At 41.3% G+C, this 21210-nt stretch overlaps 1 protein-coding gene across 2 annotated transcripts in view; it reads left to right on the top strand.

Moving 5' to 3' along the window:
• The window catches only part of PAK1 (p21 (RAC1) activated kinase 1), a 198063-nt gene that overhangs the window by 34825 nt on the left and 142028 nt on the right, over window positions 1-21210 (top strand). The window lies entirely within an intron of this gene.

The raw sequence follows: 21210 nt of genomic DNA, 5'->3' as shown, positions 1-21210 counted from the left end.
ACTTCCTCTATTAACAGGGCAACAGATTGTTGATGCCCCTGATGTTTTGTCACCCGATCACTCTGTCTCTTTAAGTCCACTGCCTAGTTTCCTTTCAAGTCCGGTGCCTGCTTTAATTTAGTTTTCTTTTTAAAGCTGTTTCTCTGTGGGCTGGTGTTTCCATTTGAGGCTGAAATGAATTGTGTAAGGCCTCAGGAAGTGGTGGAAGCACCTTCCTCAAACCTGGTTGCACCAAAACCCCTTCAAGTAAGTTGTGTCCCCCAAAGAGGAAGAGAGAGCCAAAGTTCCGTAGCCAGTAGATAAGAGTTTCCCTCTTTAATCTCTGGGTTAATTTCATCGTTTACAGAAGGATCATTTCCTTTTAAGTTCCAAATACTTCCCTCTATATTTGTTAATATCCTTGGGCCATTTTGTGTCACTCTAATTTCTGTCCAACCTCTTAAGTCTGTCCCTTGGGTCTGACAAAATAAATTCAAACTGTCTTCTGCATAACAATCTCTAATAATTACAGTGGTGCTTTCGTTTTTATTCTTCAGCTAAATGTTTTTTCTTCAAGAGTTTCTCAGATGATTATCCTTGCCTCTCTTACCACTTTTCTCTCCACATAAACTTCTGCAGGTAAGCCCTTCCTCGTGTTGGTTGTACTTCTGTTCCTCTGTAACCCATCACTTCTCCTTAAATTCTCTCACTATAGTATGAATAAGCCATCAGTTCTCTTTCATGCTGACTCCTCCCCCCACCCCATCCTTGTTTCTCATAATTTTTTGTTTGTTTAAGATGTTTTCTTCAGGCTGGTGTTGTGAAACAGTGTGTGGTGATGTTGCCTGCAATGCTGGCATCCCTTATGGTTGCCATTCCAAGTTCTGGCTGCTCCATTTCCAATACAGTTCCCTGCTGATGCACTTGGGAAAACAGTGGAAGATGGGCCAAGTGTTTGGGCCCGTACTACTCACAAGGAGACCTGTATGGAGTTTTGGGCTCCTGACTTAAGCCTGGCCTAGCCTTGGCTGTTGTGGCCGTTTGGGGAGTGAACCAGTGGATGGAAGATTGATCTCTCTCTTTCTCTCTCTCTCTCCCCTTCTCTCTTTGTAACTCTGCCTTTCAAATAAAATAAATAAACAAAAGATGTTTTTCTTGCTGTACTTCTTTTTTTTTTTTTTTTTGACAGGCAGAGTGGACAGTGAGAGAGAGACAGAGAGAAAGGTCTTCCTTTTGCCGTTGGTTCACCCTCCAATGGCCGCCGCAGTAGCGCGCTGCGGCCGGCGCACCACGCTGATCTGAAGCCAGGAGCCAGGTGCTTCTCCTGGTCTCCCATGGGGTGCAGGGCCCAAGGACTTGGGCCATCCTCCACTGCACTCCCTGGCCACAGCAGAGAGCTGGCCTGGAAGAGGGGCAACCGGGACAGAATCCAGCGCCCTCACCGGGACTAGAACCCGGTGTGCCGGCGCCACAGGCGGAGGATTAGCCTAGTGAGCCGTGGCGCCGGCCTGTACTTCTTTTTTTTTTTTAAGATTTATTATTTATTTGAGAGTCAGAGTTGCAAAGAGAGAGAGAGAGAGAGAGAGAGAGATGTTCCATCCGCTGGTTCACTCCCCAATTGGCCACAATGGTCAGAGCTGCACCGATCTGAAGCCAGGAGCCAGGAGCTTCTTCCGGGTCTCCCACATGGGTGTAGGGGCCCAAGGAATTGGGCCATCTTCCATTGCTTTCCCAGGCCATAGCAGAGAGCTGGATTGGAAGTGGATCATCCGGGACTCAAACCGGCGCCCATATGGGATGCCGGCACTACAGGCAGCAGCTTTGCCTGCTACGGCACAGCGCCGGCCCCTGCTTGCTGTCCTTCTAAACAGCCTTCAAAGACTCGGTTCAAATATCTGTCCTTGGTGCCTTCTCTGACATTTCCCTTCTCATTTTAACAGAATTAATATCCCTGTCTTCACTGTTTACACGGTACTTTGTTCCAAAGGCTTTGATGACATATATTGTATTACATTATACTTGCCTGTAATATATTTTGTATTATATATTATATATAAGTATAATATATAATATATATTGTTTGTAATATATTTTGTATTGTAATTGTTCATTTGTCCTGATTCTTCCTAAATATTTTCTCAAAACCATCAGCCCTTCTGAGGTCAGAGGTGGTTGGCATGTATCAGGTGATCAATAAAGAGGAAACTAACATTTATTGAGTGCTTTACTACTGTGCAAATTGTCTAATCATTATTCTCAACTTAATCCTCACAAGGTCACTGACATAGGTATTATGCTTATTTTACATATAAGGTAATTGGGACCCAGAGAGATTAAGTAGCTTATTTATGACCTCCCAGCTAGTTAACTCAGAATTGAGATTCAGACCTAAGTTTGCTGACTCCAAAGCTTGAGCTGTATTTAGAATTCTTCTTCTGACTTTTAATCAGTATTCTTTCTCTGCACATCAGAAACGCACAAATTGTGTATGTAGATGAATTTAATGCTGTGATGGGCAAGAGTTCAGGTGGTAATGTGGTGGAATGGAGAGCAAATAGCTGTGACACTCACATAATTGCTATGTATTAAGAAAGGACCCTAGGGTCTTTAATACCCTAATTGGAATTGTATGCAATCCTATAATTTGTATTTAAATAAAAATTTAAAAATGAATCTGTTTCAGCTGGTTAACAGATGTAGCAACACCTACCTTTGGGCATGTTCTGTTCTAAAAAGGGATGAAAAGCTGCTTCTCTCACACTACCACTGGCAAGGTTGATGAGCTCAGCTTTGACCTGAAACAGTGTTAGTGCTTCTGAAATCTTTTGCCCTCAAGCTGTCTCATATATATATATATATATACACTTATATATATATATTTATATGTATATATTTTTTTTTTCTCCAGGTGCTGGTAACCTACTTTTTTAGAGATGTAAAAATCAGACAATTGGAATGTGGAGTTCTTACCCCAAGTATTTGGACAGTTTGATGTTTTACCAGGGGGAGCCCAAACACAAAAAACTTTTCTACAATTGGTAAAGGGGCTAAAAGGTGGGCCTTGGGAAACACCTCTGCCTCTTTGTTTGTGGTATGGGCTGTTAATTCCTTCTGGATTCTTTGAACTTAACTAACAGCTCATGTGGTATAGAAAGCTAACAAAAATAAAACCTGGGTTCAAGTACTTGTTACTCATGTGATTTTAGGTGTGATTTATACTTTTGTAGTCCTATTTAAATTTTTAAAAATTTTGTATTTTAATTTTTTAAAAAGATTTATTTTATTATTTATTTGAAAGTCAAAGTTATACAAGGAGAGGCAGAGAGAGAGAGAGAGAGAGAGAGAGAGATTACTCCCTAGTTGGCCGTAATGGCCGGAGCTGCGCCAGTCCGAAGCCGGGAGCCAGGGGCTTATTCCAGGTCTCCCACTTGGGTGCAGGGGTCCAAGGACTTGGGCTGTCTTCTACTGCTTTCCCAGGCTATAGCAGAGAGCTGGATCAGAAGCAGATCAGCCGGGACTCGAACCGGATCCCATTTGGGATGCCGGCACTGCAGGTGGCAGCTTTACCTGCTATGCCACAGCACTAGCCCCAGGCCTATTTTAATTTTAATCTAGTGATTATTTCCACTTGAAGTGATCCTGTTGTCCTGGGACCACACATCTCTGCTGCTGCCCAACATTAGTTCTTTTAGGTACTTTTTTTTTTTTTTTTTTAAGATTTATTTGTTTGAAAGAGCTACAGAGAGAGGGAAAGAGAGAATCTTCCATCCTCTGGTTCACTCCTCAGATGGCCACAACAGTAAGGACTGAGCCAAGCTGGAGCTGGGAGCCAGGAGCTTCACCCAGGACTCCCACATGGGTTCAGTGGCCCAAACTCTTGGGTCATCTTCCATTGCTTTTCCCAGGCCATTAGTAAGGAGCTGGATTGGAAGTAGAGTAGCTGGGACCTGAACCAGCACCCATATGGGATGCTGGTGTCGCAGGTGGCAGCTTTACCTGCTATTCCACAATGTTGGCCCCTTAAAGATATTTACACAGACTGTTCTCATTTAATCCTCATGGTAATGTACAAGGAAGGTGGTGCTATCCTTTGTGTCCTCGGTACCACCGTAAGACAGATAAAGTGACTTGTATAAGGTCAGCTTGTGAATAAGCAGTGGAGACAATGGTTAAGGGGAGGCCCCAACCTTTGAGGCTTTTTTTATTTTTTTGAAAAGCAAAATGACAGAGAGAGGGAAAGATGGGGTGGGGAAATAAATTGAGAAGTTTTAAATTTGCAGGTTTGTTCCCCAAATGCCTCCAATAGCTGGGGCTGGGAAAGGCCAAAACCAGGAGTCGGAAATTCCTTCAGGGTCTTCCATGTGGGCAGCAGGTCACAAGTACTTGAGCCATCATTTGCTGCCTTCCAGGCATACAGGATGGAAGCTGGATTAGAATCTGAGTATCTAGGCAAGTAGAATATCTAGGCAAGTAGAGGCTTAACCCCTTAACGCCTGCCCGGGTTTTGGGCTTTGTTTCTGCTAAATTTTTGGTTTCAAAACAAGAACTTTTTAATGTTAACTCAGGAAACCTAAGTTTTGTGGTTGTGTTAATTATCTATTGCTTTGTAAACAATTCCTTAGAAAATTTAGCATTTTGAAAAAGTAAACTACATATAAACCCTCATGGTTTATGAGGGTCAGGTATCTTGGAGTGGCCAGATGTGGTGGTTCTGCCCCAGCGTGTCTAATGAGGTTACAGTCAAGCTGTTACCAATACTGCATCATCCAGAAGCTCAGGTAGGCCCAGAGTGAACCCCTGGTTATGTTTTTGTAGACCAGTTTGCCATGTGGCCTGGTCTGTAGAGCATTTCACAGCTGGCTTCCCTGGATAAGTGATCCTAGAGAGAAGAGAGCAACCAAAACAGAATGGCAGTATTGACTATAATTTGATGGCATACTGGGGTAGGGAATGGGGGTGGCATAAAGCTGCTGCCTGCAATGCTGGCATCCCATCTAGGTTCTGATTTCTGTTCTGGTTGCCCCACTTCCAGTTTAGCTCCCTGATAATGGCTTGGGACAAGCAGTGGAAGATGGCCCAAATATTTGGGCCCCTGTCATTCACATGGGAGACCCAGAAGTTCCTGGCTCCTGGTTCTTGGCTCCTGGCTTTGGCTTGGTTCAGCCTTGGCTGTTGTGGTCATCTGGGAAGTGATCCAGCAGATGAAAGATCTCTCTGCAGCTCTGATTTTCAAAAAAATAATAATAATTTTTTTTTAAAGTGACATACTGGGGCAGGCATGTGGCACATGGATTAAGCTTCTGTTTGGGCTGCCTGTATCCTGTATGGAAGTGCCTGGGATCTAGTCCTGCCTGTGCTTCCAACCCAGCTCCCTGCCAGTATACACACAGGAAGGCAGAAGTTTATGGCTCAAATGCTTGGGTCTCTGCCAACCATGTGGGAGACCTGGATGGAGTTCCCGGCTTCTGGCTTTAGCCTGACCTAGTCCTGGCTGTTCTCCTGGCATCTGGGGAGTGAACCAGTGTATGGAAGTTCTCTTTTCCACTTGCTGTACATTTCAAATGAACAAACCAGAAAAAAAGGTGAAGTATATTAGTATTAGTGGTTTTTTTTTTTTTCTTTAAGTGTTGTGCTGTCACTTGCTGTATTCTTTTAGTCACAGAGATTAACCCTCCTGCTGAATGGATTAGGACTACACAAGGATGCAACTATTGGAGGCAGGGCTTATCAAGTATCATCTTGGAAAATGTTGGGGTCCAGGTTATACATCTCATTTATTAGAAAGTTAACCTTAATAAGCAGCTTCAGATTGTATTCCATGTTCCAGGCATGGTGTATATGAGAAGTCCCAAATGTCTTTTATGGGTGGTTTCTGGGCATGCAAAGAGCAGGGAATCCCTCAGAAGCCTCCTAAGTCTCATTTAGGTATTGATTTTCATAGGCTAATAAAATAATCATGTCTTATCTTTTATAAACAACCAGACACTTTAGTGAGTGGTGGGAAAACTGGAGGATTTTTCTTCCTTCCTCCCCTCCGTGCTCTTTCTTTCTTTCTTTTTTTTTTTTTTTGCTTTTCTTTTTGAGAGGCAGAGTGGATAGTGAGAGAGAGAGACAGAGAGAAAGGTCTTCCTTTTTGCCGTTGGTTCACCCTCCAATGGCCGCTGCGGCCAGCGCATCTCGCTGATCCGAAGGCAGGAGGCAGGTGCTTCTCCTGGTCTCCCATGCAGGTGCAGGGCCCAAGGACTTGGGCCATCCTCCACTGCCTTCCTGGGCCATAGCAGAGAGCTGGCCTGGAAGAGGGGCAACCGGGATAGAATCCGGAGCCCCAACTGGGACTAGAACCGGTGTGACGGCGCCGCAAGGCAGAGGATTAGCCTATTAAGCCACTGCGCCGGCCTTTCTTTCTTTCTTTTAAAGATTTATTTATTTGAAAGGCAGAGTCAGAGAGAGAGAGAGAGAGAGAGAGAGATCTTTCATTCCCTGATTCACTCCCTAAATAGCCTGAACAGCTGGAGCTTCTGGGTCTCCCAGAAGCTTTCCCAGGCATATAAACAGGGAACTGGATGGGAAGTAGAGCAGCTGAGACTCAAACTGGTGCCCATATGGGATGCCAGTGCTGTAGGTGGAGCTTTACATGCTACACCACAGCGCCAGTCCCAGAAACACAGGATTTCTTTGCCATCAGGTACTACATGGTGAAATTGTTCTCTAGAGTATGACTATTTTGATTTTGCCTGTAGAGAAAATAACAGTGTATTGTACATGCCTCTAGCACTTAGGTTCTTTTTATTTTTTTATTATTATTTAAGATTTTATTTATTTGAGAGGCAGAGTTACAGAGAGGGGGAGAGACAGAGAGAAAAGTCTTCCCTCTGCTGGTTCACTCCCCAAATGGCCACAGCAGCTGGAGCTGAGTTGATCTGAAGTCAGGAGCCAGGAGCTTCTTCTGGGTCTCCCACATGGGTGCAGGGGCCCAAGGACTTGAGCCATCTTCTACTGCTTTCCCAGGTCATAACAGAGAGGTGGATAAGAAGAGGAGCAACTGGGACAGAAACTGGCATCCAAAAGGGATGCTGGTGCTGTAGGCAGAGGCTTAGCCCACTGTGCCACAGCATTGGCCCCTCATTTGTTTGTTTGAAAGGCAGAATTACAGAGACAGAGAGTGAGGTCTTCTATCTGCAAGTTCACTCCTCAAATAGCTGCAATGGCCAAGGTGGGGCCAAGCCAGAGCCAGGAGCTTCATATATATATGTTCCACATGGGTGGCAGGGACCCAAGCACTTGGGCCATCTTCCATTGCTTTTCCCAGACCATTAACAGGGAGCTGGATTGGAAGTGGAACAGCTGGAACTTGAACTGTTGTCTATATGGGATACCAGCATCATAGGGTCACAGGTGGCAGCTTAATTGGCTGTGCCACAGTGGTGGCCCCCATGCTCATTTTCATGTAATCATTTCAAAGGAATAGTGTGATGAGATGCAGCATTTGGCTATCCTTAAACTCAGTATACCTGGGTTTGAATTTCAGTTTGGTACTAACAGAACTTAGGGTTCTAAGTCATGTTTTCTCTCTAGACTCAAGTTTCCTTAAATACAACATGAGAATATTAAACTAGGATCTCAGGGTTTTGAAGCAGAATCTCATAAGCTATTGAGGCAAGTTTGGGAGCTAAGAAGAAGCTGAGGAAGTGGACTTACCTGCCTCTATTTCAGCAAGAGCAACTCTACTTTTTATCTGTTTAAATACTGGTGTTATTTTAAGTTTTGATTGTCCAGCTCCCTGCTAATGTGCCTGGGAAAGCGGTAGAAGATGGCCTGAATCCTTGGGCCCCTGCACCCACATGGGAGATCCAGAAGAAGCTCCTGGCTCTTGGCTTCAGGTCGGTGCAGCTCTGGCCATTGCGGCCATTTGGGGAGGGAACCAGTGGATGGAAGACCTCTCTGTCTGCCTCTGACTTTCTGTAACTCTGCCTTTCAAACAAATAAATAAATCTTAAAAAAATTTTTTTTGGTTGGAAAGCCGTTGAGAGGCTTTTTTAAAACTTGGAAATGACTGGCTTGAATGATTTGAACTCTCAAAGGGTTTCTCTGTAGAAATAAAGGGGTTTCTGATATCATTGGGCAAGAAGTAGCCTAAGGGATGTGGAATTACACTCCTTTTTTACATTTTGGCAAAGTAGAGGACCCAGATGTCTCCTAAGACAGCTATAGGTATATTATATACTGCATATGCCCCAAAGGTGCTCATAGATGCTAAGTATTTAGTGTTATTTTTGTTCCTATGTCTTTGAGAATTTAGGGTAGATGGTAATTAATTTCCAAAACATTGACATTTTGTATTATAGTAACAAAATCAGTACTGGAAGAAGTTTTGCTGATAATCATGTATGATATATTCATTTTACACTGAGAATTGATAAATTTTACAGTTGGAATTGTTTTGACTCAGAATGAAGTAGTCACCCACTGAATGGTGACTAGGAGATCTTAGAATAGTCTGAATGGCTGGGGCTAGATTAAATATCCACACTTAGTTCCCATTGTTATGTTCTGAGGGTCATAATCTGTATGTTTTGAGTAGAGCAGAATCTATGTGCCTACTGGGTAGAGCAGTATCTCTAAGTTCCCATCTCTTTCTTCCCACTTTCTGAGTTTTCCCTGGTGCAGATCTCGGCACCTGCAGATATACCTGATGGTTTTTTCCTTGGCAGTTTAACCTTTTATTCTCTCTCCATAAGCCCTGAAAAGAGAAGGCAACTATATCCTTGATGTCCCTGGGAATGAATTACCCATTGTGCTGGGATGGATTTATAGAAAGGACAGTAGGAAAGGAACAGATAATTTCTTGGGTATTTTTTTCCTTCCAAGTTTGCTGAAGGATGTTCCTTCTATTACTTTGTGTAGAGAGAACTGTAGGATTTTAGAATTAAAATTTTTCTTTAAAGGCATCCAACATAGCCTCTATCCTATGTTTGAATTCTGTCTGCAGAGTTCCTGCCATACAGTTCTCCAGCACCTGCTTGCAAACAACCACAGTGGAGTGATGTGCCACTGCTAGAGGCAGTCATTTTCATGGTTAGATATTTTGAAACTGAAACCTGTTCTTCTATGGCTTATAATCACTGACATCTCAAATGAGGAAACTGGGACGGATGAAATGGTAGATATCAGACATTTGGTATGACTCATTCTGCCTCCAGCTGAAAAAGTCTGGCAAGACAGAGACCCAGGAACTCAGTCCTAGAACCTCAAATTCATCCTTGTGTCTTTGCGGGCAGGTGATTTTTATTGAAATAAAAATTTTCATGGATTTTCTGAATTTATCAGTACTAGAAAGAAACTTCTCTTAGGTTTGTCCTTACCACTGTTTTTATGGATTTGTAATTGAGTCTCAGAGTGGTGAAGCCATCTGCTCAGGAACACACAGATTCTATGATAGCACTGGGATTAGCACCATAGTTTCTTGCTAACAAGTCCTGGATGGCTTTCCATAGACAGTTAAAGAAGATATTAAACAGACATTAAGACTATATAATTGCCATGTGGTCTGTGTACCTGGAGGTTTCTGTTTGTAATAAAGGAGACAAATTCATTTAAAGTCACATAGCTTTCAGTCTATAAATATCAAGTTGTTTTGTAGCATTATAAGAGAAGTTAAAGGGTTCCATCCACAGACATATTTAAAGTGTCTCTAGGAGCTCTTACTCTGTGTTGGAGGTAAGCATTTAAGTAGAATGCTACATTTTAACCCCTCTACCCCCACCAGAATATAGAAAATACCTACTTGGACACACACACACACACACACAAACCCCTAGAGATCTTTACTTTTTGTAAGGTTTCCTGACTATTCCCTTTTACTTTTCCTCCTCCAGCTCTCATATATGTATTCCTCATGCTACACTGGTAGTGGGATATGGTGAAAAGAATGTGGACATTTGATATAGAAGTAGACCTGGGTTGGATCTAGGCTCCAGATAATGCATGTGAAGTGTTTATCGAAGTTCTAGGTGCAAAGTTTCTGAGATGTTAGCTACTGTGATTATAATTATTTTTATTGTACTAGGGTCTTATTTGGGAGCTTCTCAAGGGTAGTATGTTTTTCAGATTGTAAATTATGGATTTAAAATAAATTGGACCATCATTTTTAAAAAGTCAAATTGGATACATCAGAGAAAAATACCAGAATATATCGTATATAGAAAGAGCAAAGATTGTTTTTTTGAAACTTTCATTGCAGTTTTTACTTTTTTTCTTTTTTTTGATAGGCAGAGTTAGACAGTGAGAAAGAGAGGCAGAGAAAGGTCTTCCTTCCGTTGGTTCACCCCCCAAGTGGGCTGCTATGGCCAGTGCGCTGCTCTGATCCGAAGCCAGGGGCCAGGTACTTCCTCCTGGTCTCCCATGGGGTGCAGGGCCCAAGCACTTGGGCCATCCTCCGCTGCCTTCCTGGGCCACAGCAGAGAGCTGGACTGGAAGAGGAGCAACCGGGACAGAACCGGCGCCCCAACCGGGACTAGAACCCGGGGTGCTGGCGCTGCAGGTGGAGGATTAGCTTAGTGAACCACGGCGCCAGCTGCAGTTTTGAATATATAGATTTTTATGTATGAACACATGTGCACTGGTTCTTAATGTAAATGTATTAAATGTATTCTTGCTGTAGGGTATAGTCAAAACAGTTTAAGAAACCCTGTTTAAGGGAGGAGACTGACTGAAATTTACATCTTTTATTCATAGGACCTGGCACAGGGTCTGGGACAGATCTTATACTAAGACAAGGCTGCTTGCAATTAATTGCTTAATATATGATACAGAAAGTATGGTATACTTTGTTTTTTTTCTTCAGAAACTTTTTGTTTAAGGAATACGAACTTCATGCATTTCACAAATACAACTTTAGGAATATAGTGATTCTTCCCACCATACCTGCCCTCCCACTCATACTCCCTCCCTTCTTCCTTCCCCCTCTTATGTTCCCATTCTTATTTTTTACTAAGATCTATTTTCAATTAACTTTATACACATACGATTAGCACTATACTAAGTAGAGTTCAACAAATTGTATGAAAAGAAAAAAACTGTTCCTCAACAGTTGAGACAAGGGCTATTCAAAGTCATTGTATCTTGAAGTGCTGATTTCATTTCTATAGATTACCTTTTAGGTGCTCTGTTAGTTATCACAGATCAGGGAGAACATATGGTATTTGTCCTTTTGGGACTGGCACATTACACTAAGTATGGTGTTTTCCATTTCCATTTATTTTGTTGTAAATGACAGGATTTTAGTTTTTTTTTTTTTAACCACTGTGTAATATTCCATGGTGTACACATCCCCATAATTCCTTTATCCATCTTCAGTTGACGGGCATTTAGGTTGATTCCATATCTTAGCTATCTTGAATTGAGCTGCAGTAAACATGGGGGTACAGGTAACTCTTTCACATGCTGGTTTCATTTCTCTTGGATAAATTCCCAGGAGTGAGATGGCTGGATCATATGGTAGGTATATATTCAGATTTCTGAGGTATCTACATGCTGTCTTCCAAAGTGGCTTTACCAGTTTACATTCCCACCAACAGTAGATGAGGGTACCTTTCCCCCCACATCCTCACCAGCATTTGTTGTTAGTTGATTTCTGTATGAAAGTGATTTTAGCAGGAGTGAGGTGAAACCTCATTGTGGTTTTGAATTGCATTTCTCTGAGGACTAGTGATCTTGAACATTTTTTCATGTGTCTGTTGGCCATTTGGATTTCCTCTTTTGAAAAAAGTCCTTTGCCCATTTCTTTCTTTCTTTTTTTTTATAAAAGAAACCTTTTATTTAAGGCATATATACTTCATGCATTTCATAAGTACAACTTTAGGAATATAGTGATTCTTCCCACCATACCCACCCTCCACGCATATTCCACCCCTCCTCCTCCTCCTTCTCCTATTTCTCCACTAAGATCCATTTTTGATTAACTTTATATACAGAAGACCAAACTCTATAGTAAGTAAAGAGTTCAACAGTTTGCATGAGGAAAAACAAACAAAAAAAAACTGTTCCTCAACAGTCAAGACAAGAGCTGTTCAAAGTCATTGCATCTTGAAGCTAATTTCTTTGTTTTTTTTTAAAAGTAATTTAGTTAATTTTAACAAAGTGCCTAAGAATGATACATATTTTGTGAACACTTAGACATAATTATAATACAACTCTTTTTTAAACAAAGATTTATTATTTATTTGAAAGAGTTAAACAGAAAGAAGAGAGGCAGAGAGAGAGAGAGAGAGAGAGAGAGAGAGAGAGAGAGAGAGGGAGGTCTTCCATTCACTGGTTCACTCCCCAGTTGACAGCAATGGCTAGAGCTGTGCCAAAACGAATCCAGGAGCCAGGAGCTTCTTCTGGGTCTTCCACATGGGTGCAGGGGCCCAAGGACTTGGACTATCTTCTACTGCTTTCCCAGGCCACACAGAGAGCTAAATCAGAAGTCCAGCAGCCAGGACTTGAACTGGTGCCCAAATGGGATGCCAGCACTGCAGGTGGCAACTTTAACTGCTATCCCACAGCACCGGCCCCAGTACAACTCTTTGAGAACAGAGGTCCTGCATGGGAAGTCAGTGCACAGTGACTCCTGTTGTTAATTTAACTATTTACACTCTTAGGTATGATATCAGTGATCACCCAAGGCTCTTGACATGAACTGCATAGGCTAAGGAAGCCTTTTGAATCTACAAACTCTTTCAGTATTTAGATAAAGCCATAAGAAAATTGGAAGTTTTGTCTTCCTTTCAGATAAAAAAGTACCCCCTTCTTTGATGACCACTTCTTTACGCTGTTGCCCATTTCTTAACTGCACTGTTTGTTTTGTTGTTGTTGAGTTTCTTGTTCTCTTTATGTATTTTGGTTACTAATTCTTTAGCAGTTGCATAGTTTGCAAGTAATTTCTCCCATTCTGTTGGTTGCCTCTTCACTTTGTTAAGTGTTTCTTTTTAGTGCAGAAGCTTCTCAGTTTAATATAATCTCACTTGTCAATTTTGGCTTTGATTGCTTGTGCCTCTGGGGTCTTTTCCAAGAACTCTTTGCCTATGGCAATGTCTTTCAGGGTTTCCCTAATGTTCTCTAATAATTTGATGTTATCGGGTCATAGATTTAGTATTTAATCCATTTTGAGTACATTTTTGTGTAAGGTGTAAGGTAGGGATCTTGCTTCATACTTCTGTATGTGGAAACACAGTTTTCCTAGCACCATTTGTTGAAGAGATTGCCCTTGCTCCAGGGATTGAATTTAGCTCCTTTGTCATGAAAAGTTGGTTGTAGATGTGTGGGTTGATTTCTGGAGTTTGTATTCTTTTCCATTGGTCTACCCATCTGTTTTTGTACCAGTACCAGGTTATTTTGATTATAACTACCCTCTATTATGTCTTGAAATATGGTATTGTGATGCCCCCAGTTTTGCTTTTGTTGTATAACATTGCTTTAGCTATTTGGGGCCTCCTGTGATTCCATATGAATTTCAGCATCATTTTTTCTGTATCTGAGAAGAATATCCTTACTATTTTGATTTGTATTACATTGAATCTGTAAATTGCTTTTGGTAGTATGGACATTTTGATGGTATTGATTCTTCCAATCCATTAACATGGAAGATTTTTCCTCCTTGTGTCTTTTATATTTCTTTCTTTAATGTTTTGCAATACTCTTCATAGAGATCTTTGATATCCTTGATTAAATTTATTCCTAGATATTTATTTATTTATTTTTTTTAGCTATTGTGAATGGGATTTATCTCAGAAGTTCTTTCTCAACCATGGCATTGTCTTTGTATGCAAAGGCTTTTAATTTTTGTGTGTTGATTTTATATCCTGCTACTTTACTAAACTCTTCTATGAGTTTTAATAGTCTCTTGGTGGAATCTTTTGGATACACCTATGTATAGAATCATTTCATCTGCAAATAGGGATAATTTGACTTCCTCCTTCCCAATTTGTATCCCTTTGATTTCTTTTTCTTGCTTAATGGCTCTGGCTTAAACTTCCAGGACTATATTGAATAGCAATGGTGAGAGTGGACATCCTTGTCTGGTTCCGGATCTCAGTGGGAATGCCTCCAGCTTTTCCCCGTTCAATAGGATATTCATTTCTCATAAGTTGCCTTGATTGTGTTGAGGAATGTTCCTTCTATATCCAATTTTCTTCAAGTTTTCATCATGAAAGGGTGTTGTATTTTATCAAATGTTTTCTCTGCATCTACAGAGATAATCATACAGTTTTTTTCTTCAAGTTGTTAATGTGATGTATTATGTTGATTGATTTATGAATGTTGAATCATCCCTTTATACCAGGGATATATCCTACTTGGTCCGGGTGAATGATCTTTGTGATGTGTTGTTGAATTCAATTGGCTAGTCTTTCATTGAGGATTCTTGGGTCTGTGTTCATCAGTGAAATTGGTCTGTAGTTCTATTTCTCTTTCATATCATTTTCAGATTTAGGAATTAAAGTGATGCTAACTTAACAGAAGGAGTTTGGGAGGATTCCTTCCCTTTTAGTTGTTTTGAATAGCTTGAGAAGAATTAGTTAGTTCTTCTTTAAGTGTCTGGTAGAATTCAGCGGTGAAGCCATCAGTCCTGGGTTTTTCTTTTCTTGAGGGTCTTTATTCATAATTCAATGTCTATCTTTGTTATTGGTCTGTTTAGGTTTTCTATGTCTTCATGGCTCAATTTAGGTAGATTGTATGTGTCCAGAAATCTATTTCTTCTAGGTTTCCTGATTTTTTGATATATAGCTCTTTGTAGTAATTTCTGATGATTCTTGTTATTTCTGTGGTATCTATTTTTTTTCATTTTCTTTTTCATCTCTGATTTTATTGATTTGGGTCTTCTCCCTATTTCTTTTGCTTAGTTGGGCCAGTGGTTTGTCAATTTTATTTATTTTTTCAAAAAACCCATTTTTTGTTTTGTTGATGTTTTGTAATTTTTTCAATTTTGTTTACTTCTTCTCTAATTTTTAAATTTATTTTACCCTACTAGTTTTGGGTTTGGTTTGCTGTTATTTTTCTAGGTCCTTGAGATGCATTGATAACTCATTTATTTGGTGCCTTTCCAATTTCTTGATATAGGCTCCAATTGTTATAAACATTCCTCTTAATGCTCTTAATTCTGCTTTTGCTGTATTCTGTAAGTTTTGATATGTTGCATTGTCATCTTCATTCATTTTCAGAAATTTTTTGATTTCTCTTTTGATTTCTTCAATGACCCACTGTTCATTCATGAGCATGTTGTTCAGTCTCCATGTATTTACATATGTTCTAGAATTGAGTTGCTGATTTCCAGCTTCATTCCATTGTGTTCAGTGAAGATGCATTGCAGGATTTCAGTTTTTTTGAATTTGTTGAAACTTGCTTTATGACCTAGCATGTGGTCTATCTTAGAGAAAGTTCCATACACTGGTGAGAAGAATGTATATTTTGCATCTGTAGGATGAATAATTCTTTAGGTATCCATTAGGTCCATTTGATCTATAGTCTTGATTAACTCTTTTGTTTCCTTGCTGATTTTCTGTCTGGTTTATCTGTCTATTGCTGAAAGTGGAGTATTGTGGGCCGGCACCGTGGTTCACTTGGTTAATCCTCTGCCTGCGGTGCCAGCATCCCATATGGGCACCAGGTTCTAGTCCCAGTTGCTCATCTTCCAGTCCAGCTTTCTGCTATGGCCCGGGAGGGCTGTGGAGGATGGCCCAAGTGCTTGGGCCCCTGCACCCGCATGGGAGACCAGGAAGAAGCACCTGGTTCCTGGCTTCAGATCAGCTCAGTGCTGGCTGTAGTGGCCATTTGGGGAGTGAACCAATGAAACGAAGACCTTTCTCTCTGTCTTTCTCTCTGTCTTTCTCTCTCACTGTCTATAATGCTACCTGTCCAAAAAAAAAAAGAAAGAAAGAAAGAAAGAGGAGTAGTGGGGTATTGAAGTCCCCCATTACTGTTTTATTGGATTCTATGTCTGCTTTTAGATCCATTTACATTTCTTTTAAACAGCCAGGTGACCTATAATTAGGTGCGTATACATTTACAATAGTCATTTCTTCCTGTTGAACTGATCCCTTAATCATTACATAGTGTCCTTTTTTGTCTCTTTTAACAGTTTTTGTGTTAAAGTCTATTTTGTCTGATATTAGGATGGCTACAACAGCTCTTTTTTGGTTTTTGTTAGCATGGATTATCTTTTTCTACCCTTTTCCTTTTAGTCTGCATGCATCTTTGTTGGTGAGGTGTGTTTCTTAAAGGCATCAAATAGATTTTTTTTTTTTTTAACCATTCAGACAGTCTGTGTCTTTTAACTGAAGAGTTGAGGCCGTTTACATTCAAGGTGACTATTGATAAGTATGACTTTGTCCTGCCATTTTCCTATAATATTTCTGTTATTTACTTTGGATTTGTTTTGTAATTTTACTGGGAGATTTTCTGCTTTACTTTCTTTTGCAGTGATGACCAGGTTCCTGTGTTTCTGTGTGTAGCACATCCTTAAGCATCTTTTATAACGATGGATAAATGGTGACAAATTCTTTCAATTTCTGTTTGTTATGGAAGGTCTTTATTTCACCTTCATTCCAAAGTGAGAGCTTTGCCGGATATACAGTATTCTGGGTTGACAGTTTTTTTCACTCTCCCTTGCAAACCCAGAACTAGGAATCCTGTTACCTCTCCTGAGCAGCTACTTCCTATTTCAGTGGTGATGTGGTAGTCATGGTATACTGGTTGAAACAGAATGTAGGGGTTGGATTATAGGGGAAGAAGTCAATCGGGGTATCTACTTTAACTCCTCCATATTCAGGACTGCATGCTGGGTGCCTGTGTACATAAACTGTAGAGCTTTCATACTCTCAGATGAGGAAAATATCATCTCCTAGTTTCAGTTATTTTGTTCATTAGTATTAGTGGCAAGGGAATTGTCTCTGGAAATCAACTATACACAGGCACTTTCGTGTCTGTTTTCTTATTTAATGTTAGAGAGACCTTGCAAAGACAGAGATTACTATTATTATTCTGATTTTACAAAGAAATTGTGGTTTAGTGAGAAGTCATGGTCCTGTAGGTAGGCTTTGAAGCTAGGTCTGACTCTTAAGTCCAGTGGGTACTCTTGCCCTTTTGCATAGTTAAGTGAGAGGGAGTATATTTAGCCACTTTATTGAGATACAACTTATATACCATGAAATTTACCCAAAGTATGCACAATTCAGTGTTTTGTAGTATATAGAGTTGTACAATTAGCACCACAATTTAGGTTTTTTTTTTTTTAATTTGACAGAGTTAGTGAGAGAGAGACAGAAAGGTCTTCCTTCCGTTGGTTCACCCCCCAAATGGCCACTATGGCCGGAGCTACGGTGATCCAAGCCAGGAGCCAGGTGCTTCTTCCTGGTCTGCCATGCGGGTGCAGGGGCCCAAGACTTGGGCCATCCTCCACTGCTATCTCAGGCCACAACAGAGAGCTGGACTGGAAGAGGAGCAACCGGGACTAGAACCTGGTGCCCATATGGGATGCCGGCGCCGAAGGTGGGGGATTAACCTAGAGAGCCATGGCGCCGGGCCCCACAATTTAGTTTTAGAATTTGCAAGAACTCACCATTTTCCGCATCAGCCTGGCCATAGGCAATTACCTTTTATTCTAAAGGATTTAACTTGCCTACCTTGGAAATCTCCTATAAATGGAATAATATAATGTGACGTTTTGTGTCTTCTTTCCAGATGTTTTCAAGACTCAATCATGTGTTTTTTGTGTGTGTGAAAGATTTATTTATTTATTTATTTGAAAGTCAGAGTTACACAGAGAGAGGAGGGGCAGAGAGAGAGAGAAAGAGGTCTTCCATCTACTGGTTCATTCTCCAGATGGTCGCAATGGCTAGAGCTGTGCCGATCCGAAGCCAGGAGCTGGGAGCTTCTTTCGAGTCTCCCATGCAGGTGTAGGGGCCCAAGGACTTAGGCCATCTTCTACTGCTTTCCTAGGCCATAACAGAGAGCTGGATAGGAAGTGGAGCAGCCGGGTTTTGAACTGGTGCCCATATGGGATGCTGGCGCTTCAGGCCAGGTGTTAATCCGCTGAGCCACAGCGCTGGCCCCAAGACTCAGTCATGTTGTAACATCTGTTTTTCTTTTATATTGCTGAATAATACTTTGCAATATTTTTTGCTGAATAACATTTCATTGTATGGAATTCCGTATCTCTGTGTAACTGTATTCATTGCTGAATAACATTCTGCTATTTGTGCTGTATTTTATTTTTTCATCAATTGAGATATTTGAGTTTCTACTTTTTGGCTAATTTCAGCAGTGCTGCTGTGAACACATTTATGTATAGTTTTTTTTTTTTTTTTTTAACAGGCAGAGTTAGACAGTGAGAGAGAGAGACAGAGAGAAAGGTTTTCCTTCCGCTGATTCACCCCTCAAATGGCTGCTACGGCGGCGTGCTGCGCTGATCTGAAGCCAGGAGCCAGGTGCTTCCTCCTGGTCTCCCATGCGGTTGCAGGGCCCAAGCACTTGGGCCATCCTCCACTGTACTCCCTGGGCCACAGCAGAGAGCTGGCCTGGAAGAGGAGCAACTGGAACAGAACCAGCACCCCAACCGGGAGTAGAACCCAGGGTGCTGGCTCCGCAAGTGGAGGATTAGCCTAGTGAGCTGCGGCGCCGGCCTATGTACAGTTTTTGATTAGATTTTTATTTTCAGTTGTCTTAGGTATAAACATAGGAGTGGAGTTGCTGGGTCATGTACTAACACTCTTTAACTTTCTGAGGAACTGTTAGACTGTTTTCCAAAGTGGTTGCACCATTTTGCATTCCCATTAGCAGCATATGGGGCTTTCCATTTTTCCACATCCTCATCAACACTATCTTTTTTATTATAGCTGTTCTACTCTTTGTGAAATGATTTCTAAATCATTGTGTCATCTTTTTTTTTTTTTTTTTTGGTGGGGGGTGGGGGGGAGGTGGGGGTGGGGAGAAACAAACAGTTCCACTAGCTGATATGCTTACCAAATGACCACAACAGCCATGGCAGGATCTGGCTGAAGCGAGGAGCTGTGAACTCAGCCTGGGCTTCCCACATGTGTGGCAAGGAGCCAGGTTCTTAAACCACCATCTCTGCCTCCCAGGGTGTGCATTAGCAGGAAGCTAGAATTGGGAATGGAGCTGGGGCTGGAACCCAGGCCCTCAGATTTGGTATATGTACTGTATCTCAACCGCTAACCCAAATGCTCACTCCTTCAAAGTGGTTTTGACTTGAATTTCCTTTTCTGATGATGCTGAACATATTTATTTTCTTTAAGATTTATTTATGTATGTGAAAGGCAGAGTCACAGAGGCAGAGAGAGGGTGAGATAGAGAGGTCTTCCATTCACTAGTTCACTCCCCAAATGGCCACAACAACTGGAGCTGCACAGATCTGAAGCCAGGAGCCAGAAGCTTCTTCTGGGTCTCCCACATGGGTGCAGGGACCCAAGGACTTGGACCGTGCTCCAGTGCTTCCCCAGGCACACTAGCAGGGACCTGGTGAACATCTTTTCTTGTGCTTTTTGGCTATTTGTATATTTTTCTTGGACAATTTTTTTTCCAGCTCTTCTGTCCATTTTTAAATTGGGTTGTGTTTTACTATTATTTTAGTGGTTCTTTATATATTCTGGATTCATGTCCCTTATCAGATATATATTTTGAAAATATTTTCTCACATTCTGTAGATCATCTTTTTAGTTTTGATACTATCATTTACAGCCCCAGAGTTTTAACTTTTATTATAGTTCATTTTTATCTAATTATTCTTTTGTTTTTTGTGCTTTTAGTGTCTTATCTAAGTTACCATTGCCTGATCCAAGGTCACAAGCATTCACATCTATATTGTTTTCTGATATTTTTTGTACTTTTAGCTCTATATTTAGAGGTATGATCCATTTTGAGTTAGCTTTCATGTATGGTATGAGGCACAGGCCCAACTTAATTCTTTTTGCACGTGGATATCCATTTGTTCCAGCACTGTTTGCTACGCTATTATTTCTCCACTGAATGCCCTCGCATTCTTGTTGAAAATCAGTTGCCCAGGGGCCACAGCGGGTTAATGCCCTGGCCTGAAGCGCCGGCATCCCATATGGGTGCCAGTTCTAGTTCTGGCTGCTCCTCTTCCGATCCAGCTCTCTCTGCTATGGCCTGGGATAGTAGTAAAAGATGGCCCAAGTCCTTGGGTCCCTGCACCCATGTGAGAGACCTGGATGAAGCTCCTGGCTCCTGGCTTTGGATGGGCGCAGCTCTGGCCGTTGTGGCCAACTGGGGAGTGAACCAGCAGATGGAAGACCTCTCTCACTATCTCTACCTCTCTCTGTAACTCTGTCTTTCAAATAAATAAAAATAAATAAATCTTTAAAGAAAATCAGTTGTCCTAAATGTAAGAGTTGATTTCTGGACTATCAATTCTGTTTCATTGATTTGTATCTGTATCTGTATCCTTTTATGTCAGTAGTGCATTGTTTTGATTACTGCAGATTTGTTCTAGGTTTTTAAACTGGGAAAATGAATCATCTTTGTTCAAATATTACACTATTTTTAAAAAAGATTTATTTATTTGAAAGTCACAATGAGACAGAACAAGAGAAGAGGAGGAGAGGGTAGGGGAGAAGAGAGAAACTAGCATTTGCTACTTCACTCCCCAAATGGGGGAGCATCAGCTGGGCTGGGTCAATCCCAACCCAACCTGGAGCCAGGAACTCCATCTGGGTCTCCCACTTGGGTGGCAGGCCCTCGTGATCTGCTGCTTTCCCACGAGCATTAGCAGGGAGCTCGATTGGGAGGATTTTTTTTTAATTTCATTTTTTGAATCATTCATTGCTTTGGTTTTGTATCTTGTAACCTTCTGAAGTTTATTCCTTTTTTAAAAAAAGCCATTTTCGTTTGTTTGTGACATTTATTACAGGAACTTTCACATCTGTTTTCCTTTAGCACAGACACCAGCATGCCCTCACCTGACCAAGCCCTCTTCCTTTCTCCCACCACTAGTGGCCTGACTGAAGGACACTCACAGTTACCTCTAGAATGAGTCTGTGCACAACTCAGATTGCACATCTAATGACTGTGCCCAAGCATTTTGTTTTTTTTAATAGATATTTTTTCCTGCTCGGTTTTGCCTGCAGCAGCTTGTAGGATCTTGTCCACAGGATGCTGGCCACATATGAAAAACTGATCCAAAGCCATTTGATGCTTACATTCCTCAATATTCTTACATCT

Source organism: Lepus europaeus, chromosome 7, assembly GCF_033115175.1.
Source record: "Lepus europaeus isolate LE1 chromosome 7, mLepTim1.pri, whole genome shotgun sequence".
Taxonomy (NCBI): Eukaryota; Metazoa; Chordata; class Mammalia; order Lagomorpha; family Leporidae; genus Lepus; species Lepus europaeus.
Note: the sequence above shows the minus strand (reverse complement) of the source record. Positions and strands in the feature narration are given on the sequence as shown.